Source organism: Orbicella franksi, chromosome 15 (genome assembly GCF_964199315.1).
Source record: "Orbicella franksi chromosome 15, jaOrbFran1.1, whole genome shotgun sequence".
Classification (NCBI taxonomy): Eukaryota; Metazoa; Cnidaria; class Anthozoa; order Scleractinia; family Merulinidae; genus Orbicella; species Orbicella franksi.
Window position 1 is genome coordinate 2,190,129 of NC_138159.1, and position 11,106 is coordinate 2,201,234.

Here is an 11,106-nt window from a genome sequence, read left to right on the forward strand (position 1 = left end):
GAACGTGTACACTGTTGTTTATTGAACGCGAAAGATTTGTACTGTAATATTAATCTTTATTGTTTTTTGTCTGCTGTAGTATTACAAAATAAATTGACTTTAAAATCATGTTACAAACTTGTGTCAGTTTACTGAAAACCATGCTTACAAGGTTCTTTTGCAGAAAATTTCAATCTTGGAAGGAAGGCAAAAATTGATGTGGAACACCGCCACCTCCCCGACACCACCACTAACTAGCATTTCTTTTATACTTATAGCAAGAGTTTGGTCCAACCATCCTTGTGGTACAGTAGCCTCTAATACACATGCGTACTAGGTGAGTGTCCCAGTTACAAGAAACCTAATGTACTGTACGTCTTGACTGTAAGTAACTGATAACTTCGTGTCGGTTTAAAACGAAGTTCAAACTTCGGGTTTCCCGACACGGAGGTATCAGTTACTTGTAAGTCTTGACTGTAGGTTACTAACTTCGTGTCGGGTAACCCGAAAAACCTTCGGATTCCCAACACGAAGTTATCGGTTACTTACAGTCACGACTTACAAGTAACTGATGCCTCCGTGTCGGGAAACCCGAAGTTTGAACTTCGGCTTAAACCGACACGAAGTTATCAGTTACTTACAGTCACGACGTACAGTACATTAGGTTTCTTGTAACTGAAACACTCCCCTAGTACGCATGCGTATTAGAGGCTACTATACCACAAGGATGGGTGGACCAAACTCTTGCTATAAGTATAAAAGAAATGGTAGTTAGTGGTGGTGGCGGGGAGGTGGCGGTGTTCCACATCAATTTTTGCCTTCCTTCCAAGGTTGACAATTTTTCTTCGGCCATTTCTTAAAACTTGTCATTTTCAAGGCATCTGAAAGAAAGAGGTCGCAAGTGAACTTTACATATACAAACGTTTCCCGCCAAAAGACTTAGAAAAAATTTTATTATAAAATATGATACCAAACGCGCATGCGTGCATGCAAAGTTGTACTACATGGACGAGAGCTCAAAACTCTCGCTATAAGTATGAAAGAAACGCTAGTTATTAAAGGCTGGCGGGGAGGTGGCTGTTTTCCACATCAATTTTTGCTCTCCTTCCAAGGTTGAGAATTTCCCTGTCTGGTACTCATTTTTTTCAGGGCATTTGCAAGATTGTCTTTTGTCTTTCGCCTTTCCCCACATTGGTCATTTCAAAGGCATCTGAAATAAAAGAGAATGTGACTTAAAACATACAAATATTTCCCACCAATTAAGAGACTAAGAATATTATTCCAAAAGAACATGATCGTAACAACTTAGTTAGAAGCTACTAAGACTTATACAATACTTTCGATGACTTAAACTTAAACAATACCTCCAAATTTTACATGCACTTGTACTTGATGTACCAAAACCGGCACAATGAAAACCAATATAGCGAGACACGTTTTTCCACTTGAACTTCCATACTCTCACTGCGCGATTTCTCAGAAAGAATATTTTCTTTCACATGTAAATCTGCATGTAGCTGTCCCTGAACCGGCACGATTCAAAATCGATCGTAGCGAAATTTGCTTTCATCTTCACCTTTGAAAAAGTACTGTTGACGTCTAATCAAGTTAACGGCCAAATATGCAACAAAAGGTTTCAACCGTTTAAAATCTGTCTAGTTCTGTACCTAAAATTCCTTACACACTCGTAAACTTGGGTTTGTTGAATGCCTTGATATGAACGAGATAAGATTACGTATAGCAAATATATTACCAATACGACTTACCCGAGTTTGCCCATCGCGTTCAGAGGATTCATTCGATAGCGTGCATGATGTCCTTGAAAGCCATCTTCTCAAACTTTGAAGCTGCTCGCTGTTGAAGCCTAAGGGAAACAAAAAGTAATAAAAAGAAGTTAATCTTATCCGACTGTCACTGTTAACGTTCCGTATGAATTAAAATATAAGGCAAGAATAAACGCAAATAAGATGCAAATTGTGCCGTTCTTCCGTTCTGCGATAAACACATCACGCTTTTTTTCACAAGGTAATAACCTATTTTTTAAAATAAATATACATATATTTTCCAATTCGCAAATAATCAGCTCCCCTTTAACCTTTTTTACGACCAATAGTGGTTATTAAAATTAAATTTTATTATCTCAGAACGCTGCGATAACTGTAAACATGACAAATTTATAATTATTTTCTTGTTCAACGTTTTAATACTTCAAAGGTGAGGATCATAAATTTTACGTTTGTATCTTTAGCGAGATAAAATTTCCCCCCAAAACAAAACAAAAACAATTAAGCACCAAAGTATTACATTGCGTGCGCTGTTTAGGTACGTCACGCTGACCATTAGTGCGCGCCACTCGTATGCTTATGTAGTCAAGTTTTCCGCGCGCAATCGTATCAAGTCGAGTTGGCGCAGTGGTTTGGTGCGCGCCTCTCGCTCCGGGATTAGACAGAGTCGCGAGTTCGATTCCCGGTCCAGGCATACAGAAGTACTTTTTTCCTTTTTAAAACCAGAAATTAATTGACCAAACCTTCCTCGTGTACCAATTTTTAAAAAATCAATTTTACAGTGCAAAATCCGATCGCTTACATTGAAGGAAAAGGAGCAAAGAATTTATCGTAAAATGTAATTTGCGTTCAACCATTAAAAAACCGATACTTTTTACACGGATGGAAAAGGACGCCAATAGTTTCAAAACTTTTATAGCTCGATGTATTCGATATTCTTATACTAAATACGCAGCAAAGTTCAGCCAATGTCGCAATGTTGGTCTAATGACCGGTTTCGTTATTCTCAGTAGTGAAATTTCTCTGCCGTTTTGCAACTTGAATTATGTAGCGGTAAAGTTAAATAAAAAATCTCATAAAAGCTTTCAAGGTTGGTTCACGCTTGCTACAAAATCAATAAAATGGCGGTTCCGCCGCCAAAAATCACTCGCGCGAATCCCGCCAGCCACACATGTTACATATGGTTCTGAGGTTGTAAAACAGAACATTGTACTCCGGTCCACACAGTAGCACTGATATGTTATTTTCAAAATTCTCAAACTAAATTGCAATTTCAACCAACACTGACCAAATCGGATCCCGATCCCTGTTACAACCAAACCAAACGCCGTTGAAGTATAATGAACGTAGTACCACATGTACGCATATTGGACCTATTCGTAGCCATTAAAGATATCTAAGGGGGCTCACCTGTATTGTAGCGAAACCAATTATTATCACATTAAACATCTTGGTTGCGTTGAACAACTTTGGTTTTTAAAGCTGTGGAGGGTAAGAACATTTGAACAGTATTTCCTTTTCATTTAGCGGGTTGGTACTAACGCTAGCTCAATTCGATCAATTTGTACCATGCTGATGCAGACAGTCTAACTTCAAAACCAGGCAAGTTTCTATCTTGAACTGTTTTGATGTGAAAATCACGCTATGTTAAGGACACAGAAACACAGGGGCCAGAGAAAAAATATACTTGGAGAACCCAATTCCTTTGCAGGTCAGTTCTCATACCCATCTCTCTGCATTTCTCTCTAACAAAATTTCTCGCCAACAAAAATATCTTTCTAACAGCACAAGATTTGTAACAAGACAATTTACAGCATCCTCGGATACTGCAAAGACGCCAACCAACCAAACAATTTTCTTACAACCATTGTGCAAGTACTTTAAAGTAATATTTTCTTTTAGATGTGCGTGCAGTTTCGATCATAAAACCTACAAGTAACAACCCGTTTCTGGCATAGGGTTAGGCTTATAAGAGAGAGACCCCTGGGTTTGCCAGCCAGCACAATTTTGGCTGAGTGACCCATCTTTCAAGGAGCAGGTCTCTTGCTACCCCTATGTGACATCATATCTCGAAATCTGACTCAAACCTGCATTGATAATTAGTCTGAAATCGCTCTTAATTATTTACCGAGAATTTTTTTCCCTTTAAAACAGCAAGCGGGTGACTGTTTTCGTCCCATTAGTTGATTCTGGCTACAGAATTTTGTCACAGATTTTATATCCGGTAAACTTGGGTTAGTTAAACGCGCTGATTGAGGTAACATTCAGCACAGCTGATCAAGTAATCAAATCCACAGTAAATGTTAGCAACATAACTTACTTGAGTTTGTCTCTCGTGTTAACGAACAATGTGAGAGGAACTTTTTCAACAGTGTAAATGATGCTTTGGAAAGTCACCTTCTTGAACATTTGAAACCAGCCATCGTTGATACCTGAAAGAACAAGATAAGAACCTTTATTTAAGTGTCAAAAACAAAAATGTGTTAATTACCTTTATTCCACTTCCCTATCAAATTTCGTACGTCTAGCTGTCGTCTTATAATAAAAGACGAAGAATAAACACAAATAAGATGCAAATTGTCTAACTGTGGAGGTTAAACATTTTATTTCAAGAATATTAATTAATCACTAAATTGTTAATGTTAATGATGATAAATTATCATAAATTCTAATCATTATTTAATTAGTAATTTTCTCCTCAGTTTGCAGGTCAGCACCAGCCATTTATTTTCTGGCAAATAAATAATAAGTAATCAAAACAGTGAATAAAATTGATTTAATACTTGGCAAAATCCTACTCAAGATAGTACATATACTAAGTGAGTTGAATAGTCACATAAATTTTCAAATTTTATCTGGGTTGTAAAACTGAAGTCAGAAAAAAATAGATCGGTAAGTTAATTAAATTTTAAGAAAAAGATCAGTTTCAATAATGCAAAAAGTTGAAATTCAAATCAGAGCAACAATTTATTAGACATTTTTGAACTGTTCTTTTGTAGTATCAGTTTCTTTCACACACAGGGAAACAAAGGCACCACACAAAGGCAATATGAAATCAACTCCTCTACAGGTCAGTTCTTACATCAATCTCGTGTGGAGTTCAAGATCAATTTTGTCTTGTACTCGCAATTTGAATATAAGACCAGTCTATGCTTCACAGATCAAGAAACTCAGACAGAGATTTTTTGGTGGAACCAGCTACCTTGTGGGCCAGTTCTTACACCCATCTGCTGTACATGTACAAAGCTCAAGATCCATTCAGCACATGCAGAAAGTTCAATTGTTCCTAAACATTTTTTTTATCTTACGCTGGCAATTTGGATATGGGACCATTCTATGCTTCACAGATCAAGAAACTCAGAAAGAGATTTTTGGTGGAACCAGCTCCCTTGTTGGCCAGTTCTTACACCCATCTCCTGTACAAAGTTCAAGATCCATTCAGCGCATCCAGACATTCCAATTGTTCCTAAACAAGTTTGTTTTTTTTTTTATCTTGTTCTGGCAATTTGGATGTGGGACCAGTCTACGCTTCACAGATCAAGAAACTCAGGAAGAGATTTTTGGTGGAACCAGCTCCCTTGTGGGCCAGTTCTTACACCCATCTCCTGTACAAAGTTCAAGATCCATTCCATGTATGAAGACAGTACAATTGGTCCTAAACAAGTTTTTTCTTCTCTTGTGCTGGCAATTTGGAATGTGGGGCCAGTCAATGCTTCACAGATCAAGAAACTCTGGAAGAGATTTTTGGTGGAACCAGCTCCCTTGTTGGCCAGTTCTTACACCCATCTCCCATACAAAGCTCAAGATCCATTCAGCCATGAAGACAGTGCTGGTTCTGAAACAAGTTTGTTTTTTTTTTTTATCTTGTGCTGGCAATTTGGATTTGGGACCAGTCTACGCTTCACAGATCAAGAAACTCAGGAAGAGATTTTTGGTGGAACCAGCTCCCTTGTGGGCCAGTTCTTACACCCATCTCCTGTACAAAGTTCAAGATCCATTCCATGTATGAAGACAGTACAATTGTTCCTAAACAAGTTTTTTTCTCTTGTGCTTGCAATTTGGAATGTGGGACCAGTCAATGCTTCACAGACCAAGAAACTCAGGAAGAGATTTTTGGTGGAACCAGCTCCCTTGTGGGCCAGTTCTTACACCCATCTCTTGTACAAAGCTCACGATCCATTCAGTGCATGAACACAGTCCAATTGTTCCCTAAACAAGGTCTTTTTATTATCTTGTACTGGGAATTTGGATGGGAGACCCGTTGATGCTTCACAGATCAAGCAACTCAGGAAGAGATTTTTGGTGGAACCAGCTCCCTTGACCTCGTGGGCCAGTTCTTACACCAATCTCCTGTACAAAGCTCAAGATCCATTCAGTGCTTGCAAACAGTCGAATTGTTCCTGAACAGGTTTTCTTAAAATCTTGCACTGGCAATTTCGATGAGGGACCAGTCTATGTTTCACAGATCAAGAAACTGCGGTAGAGTTTTCGGTGGAACTGACCATATCCATGTTTGTGTGACCTTACACTCTTTTAATTAATTTATTAATTAACTTGAAATAGTAAACAATAATTTATTGAAATAGTCTGTCAGAAAAATTGGAATGAAATTTTCTCAGTCAGTTAACACAAATTGTCACAGGACCAGGCCATATTTATTCTGGGTTTGACAACTTCACAATAATTTACACATTTGTGATATACAGGATGAAGTTGGGCAAATACTTAACTGGATGCAATTCTGTGTTTCTTAGTGTCTAGTCACAGAGAACATTATCACTTGAGCTCTTTTCTCCTGATGAAGGAAAACAAATGAATGATATTTATAAACTACATGTAAATAATATTTAATTAACCCAAAGGAATACATGTAATTGTAAACAGCACATGCCTTACAGGCTTAACATGCTTAACCCATCAACTGTTAAACTCACCACCAATTCATGAGCTTGGGAAAGGTGCGTTTAGAAAGGTGGAGCTAAGCAAGATGTGAGCCTCAGGCAGCCCATGCAGGTATCCATGGCAACACTGCTAGCGGCAACCACCAGGCACTGTAATACTGACAGAATCAGTGGAGATACTTATTACCCACACATGTATATTTACTGTCAGCTGTGAAAGGAAGGGAGGCAGGGTGAAAAAGCATGCTACAAACATGAATGGCACTCAAAGCAAACTGCAAGTTCTTCCACAGCTAGCAAGCAACACTCTTAAGTCCTGCAAAATCCTGTATGAGACCCCCCAGAACATGCCCCCCCTGAAAGGCTGCTGACCAGCACTAGCTAAAGTCAACGTTGCCTAAATTACACTTAGCCACATAGTGTACCACTTGACCAATATATTTACAATAAATTATGAAAATATCCTCAAGGGAACTGTGTTTAGTTTAAAAACACTACATGTAACTACTCAAGTGAAGTCTTACTTCCCAAACAAGTGGTGACGTAGACCTTCTACATGCAAAGTGAGAGCCTTTAACAATGGGTATGAATGCGAGAGGTGATTTCACCTGAATTAAAACATTTTAAGATGTCACGATCTTTACTGGCTACAAGAGTTTTGTGAGTCTAAGGGAAGAAGTGGTCAATATCCTAAATACATGTAGCCAGTAAATCCATGTGATCTAACTCAACAGTCTGGGCTCAGAAAAAAAACAAATTGAATTCCAGCTTCCCCTTGGGACAAGTAGCACTCAAATTTTGCATGCCCTGGGCAAGTACTTGTCCCATAAGATCAGACAGCAGTTTTTGGGAGCCCTGAATAGTGCAAGTGTGCATCCAAGACTCACTGTGTGTAAAATAATGTTATCACCAATAAGCAGAATTTTGCCACTAATTTGCAAGAAAAATCCTTGTTTATAATACAAAAATGGTGAATAATACCAAAGGCCTTCAAAAACTTTCTATTGCTATGAATTTCCTAGCTCCAAAACGGATTAAAAAAACATTGAAAATAAGGATTAAAAACTACTTTGATTTAATTTTGCTTTGATTTTAAATTTAAAATTGCTCATTTGCTCTCCATCCCTGTCACCAAGGGTTCATAATTGAAGGCTTTCATGCAAAAAGGGTGTACATAGCTTTTTGAGCCGATTTTTATTTTTTGCAGGATCGAGCTAATTTTTGGCAGACTTACTTGTTTTGACATGAAAAGCATCATTGCACAATTGTTTTTGTTGATTTGCGCTTCGTTTTTGAGAAATAACATATGCAAAAAAACTCAGTTTTCCAAGCAGCATCTTTTGGAGTGGATCCTTCAAAGGTGGATTTTGACGTGACGCAAACTTAGATGGTTACTTTTAGCAGCTTCAACAGCACAGGTTTTTTAAATAGATGTTTTTATTTTTGAAAGAAGTAGAGAAATAGACCAGAAAAAAAAAATCAACCGACCTCGTATCGAGCCAGTGTCACAACAAAACAAACTTGAATCCGGCCCATTCAGCACCTTATTTGCTTGTGCTAACAAAGCAACAGTAAGAGAATAACGTAGTTATATAAATAATAAAACTTGTATCGGTTCAAAAAATTAATGGCAAATGCCCCGCCTCAGTGACTACATCGTTTAGAAAAACAAAAGGTTTCTTTTGTTTTTTGTTCAGCAATAAAGATCTCCAAAAGATACCGTTGGAAAACTGAGATTTTTGGATACCTTATTTCTCAAAAACGAAGCGCAAATCAACAAAAACAATTACAGCATGATACTTTTCATGTCAAAACAAGTCAGTCTGCCAAAAATTAGCTCGATCCTGAAAAAAATTAAAATTGGCCCAAAAAGCTATATACGCCCTTTTAGCACGAAAGCCTTCAATTTTAATAGGTGCGCTTTCACTGGCACTAGAAACTCGCTCATTGCTCACAGATATTCATGGTAATGAATTTCTTTCCCTGATTGTGTCCTCTCCCCCCTTCTGCATCTGTCTGTTTACAAAAACCAAGTAGAAGATGGTGTTCCATGTTCTCTTATAAAATAAATATGCACATTTGAGGTCTAGAAAAACTGTTGGTGGATGGATGAGCAGAATCCAAGTGTTTAGCACTTTTTCTAGACCTCAAATTTTATCACAGTGCCTAAGAGATCAAAATAAATGACTTGAGTCTTGTTATTTGAGGATATGGAATTTCCAATCAGTTGGGGCCTCAAGTAGAAAAATCATGGAAATTCCAGGTGGTAGGGGAAGGTACCTTCAAATGGACAATTCTAGGGGGTGGGGGGTCAAACAGGGAAAAAAAAAGCCTCCGTGGGGAAAAGGTTAGATATTTTTCTGGACCCACACATTTTATCCCCCGGTCTGCTGTCTGCATTTTACACTGACCGTTTTTATATGTTTAATACACATGCATACCTTGACAGTGGAGAGTGTCACCTAGAGCTTGTCAATGATTATTCCATGCTAATTATTTCACAATAATTATTAATGAACATACCTGCTCTATGGTGCCAAATATTCAATTGTCGTCCTGTACTGCCAGTCATTTGGTGTTTATCTTATCTTTATCTGGTGACGTTTCTCATTTCCTCTGTTCTGCTCTTCATCTGATCCAATCCTGGCTTGTAGTTTTGTTTCAGTTCGTTCAGCCAAGTTGTCTCATTTGATGTCCTTGATGTGTCCAGTCGAAATTACTTAATGTCTTTCCACGTATAAGCTAACCTTCAACATTTCGGTTATTTTTCAACGAGAGGTTTACATTTTCTTGTGTAACAGCCTCAAGAAAAAGCCCCTTTAGTTTACTAGAGTATTACACTCAAAAGTTTGTTCCCTCTTGCACACGTCTTCTGCTATCTTTGTTTTTACCTCTTACTCACTCGATCACCATGTCGTGTTTGTGTCACGTGATAGCCTCGTCCCCAGTCTTAGCCGACAGGAGTATCTCGCTTTGGAGACGATTTGATTGGCTCAAGAGAGGATCAAGATTCAACTGAAGAGGACGTTTGAAGAAGAAAAAGACCAAGTTACCACTACACAAAACGCATTGGTTTTGAGTACAGTTCATGCTTTGGCAAGACGTCAAAACCATCTTATCCGAAGCAAGTGTTTGCAAGGTTTGCTTGAAGTAAATTCTTGTCGCAGGTATTCATGTTTCATAACGACGCTGAACGGAAAGACCTTTCAGAACTTGTTTCTAGCGGCTGAGAGCTAAGTAAAACTTCTCCGCTAGTTGAATTTTTGAACGTGATGGAATACTATGAAGCAAGAAAGACCTTGCTTAACCACATTTCAAAACACCGAGGAGAGAGTTGAAAATACTACGCGTGGCGGAGTATTTTTGACGAACTTCGAGCCAGCTCTTAAACAATCAGTTTCCACAGGTGACAAGAAAGTGAAAGCTCTCTGGTTTTAAGAAATGTAGTACAAGGTAACTTAGACTATCCTCGATCGGGGAACCTCTTGTTAAACGGAAGGGCGATGTAGCCAGTACCGTAGACTAGTCAGTATGAGGCAAACAAAGGCACTTGTCTCAGTCTTTTTTTTTTCTCTCGTTTTTGTTGTTTCCATGTTGAAAGGGGAAATTAAAACACTGGTAAATGCCAAGGAAAAGAATTTAACCATGGACTTTGCCTCAGTCATAATTTTTCTCTGGCTACGGTCCTGGTGATGCAAACCCAAGGAACGCACAGAAAAGACAAGGGAGCACAGTAAAAAACGCTAAACGGAATAGCTAAAGGAAAGGAAGACGAACTGTATAAATGGAACGCAAAACGAAACACAAAAGAGAAGGGCTAAAGGGCAGAGCTTAAGAGGCAGAATATTCAGGGAAATATATCACGTATTTAAGATATTGACAAAGAAACTAAAATAAACTCATTAATAAAGCTATTGATTAATTGATTGATCACAGTTTTTAATCGTACACACATTTCATTTTCATAAAATATATTTCTTAACTTTGTTCCTATCTGGTATAAAAAGGCAATACTATTTTTCGTTATATTACAGCCACTTCAATCTAACCATCAACTTAAAAATTATTTAGTCGCAACAGAATAGCACAAAACAAACGAGAAATGACTTGTTTCTAAAGCACAGTGCGGCTCCAATCAAACGTCACTAGATTTGCTCCGTTCTAGTTTTACTACCTCTTACGTTTTCCCGCGCTTACTATCAATGACTGATAACGCGTTTTCCCGCGCTTTAACATCAGTGACTGACAAAATATTTTCCCGCGCTTACTATCAGTGACTGATAACACGTTTTCCCACGCTTACCATCAGTGACTGATAACACGTTTTCCCGCGCTTGCAGTCGATTACGCCTTGTTCCAGCGCTTGCTATCAGTTCAATATTTTCCCGCGCTTGTAACTTTTCTTTTTGCAATATTTTTTCTCTTTTCACCAGTGACATAAT

The 11,106-nt window shown here is 38.2% G+C and overlaps 1 long non-coding RNA gene across 2 annotated transcripts; it reads right to left on the reverse strand.

Annotated features, from left to right (window-relative positions):
* Positions 1 to 172: 172 nt before the first annotated feature.
* On the reverse strand, positions 173 to 9,581 carry LOC145469666 (uncharacterized). Of its 2 annotated transcripts, XR_014042354.1 has the most exons (5): positions 9,188 to 9,581; positions 4,084 to 4,216; positions 3,174 to 3,245; positions 1,746 to 1,843; positions 173 to 1,189 (listed from the first exon to the last, which is right to left on the reverse strand). It is a non-coding gene; the product is annotated as an uncharacterized LOC145469666 (long non-coding RNA). The 2 variants fall into 2 exon arrangements; XR_014042353.1 differs by lacking the exon at positions 3,174 to 3,245 and having other exon boundaries at positions 9,188 to 9,580.
* Positions 9,582 to 11,106: the final 1,525 nt, after the last annotated feature.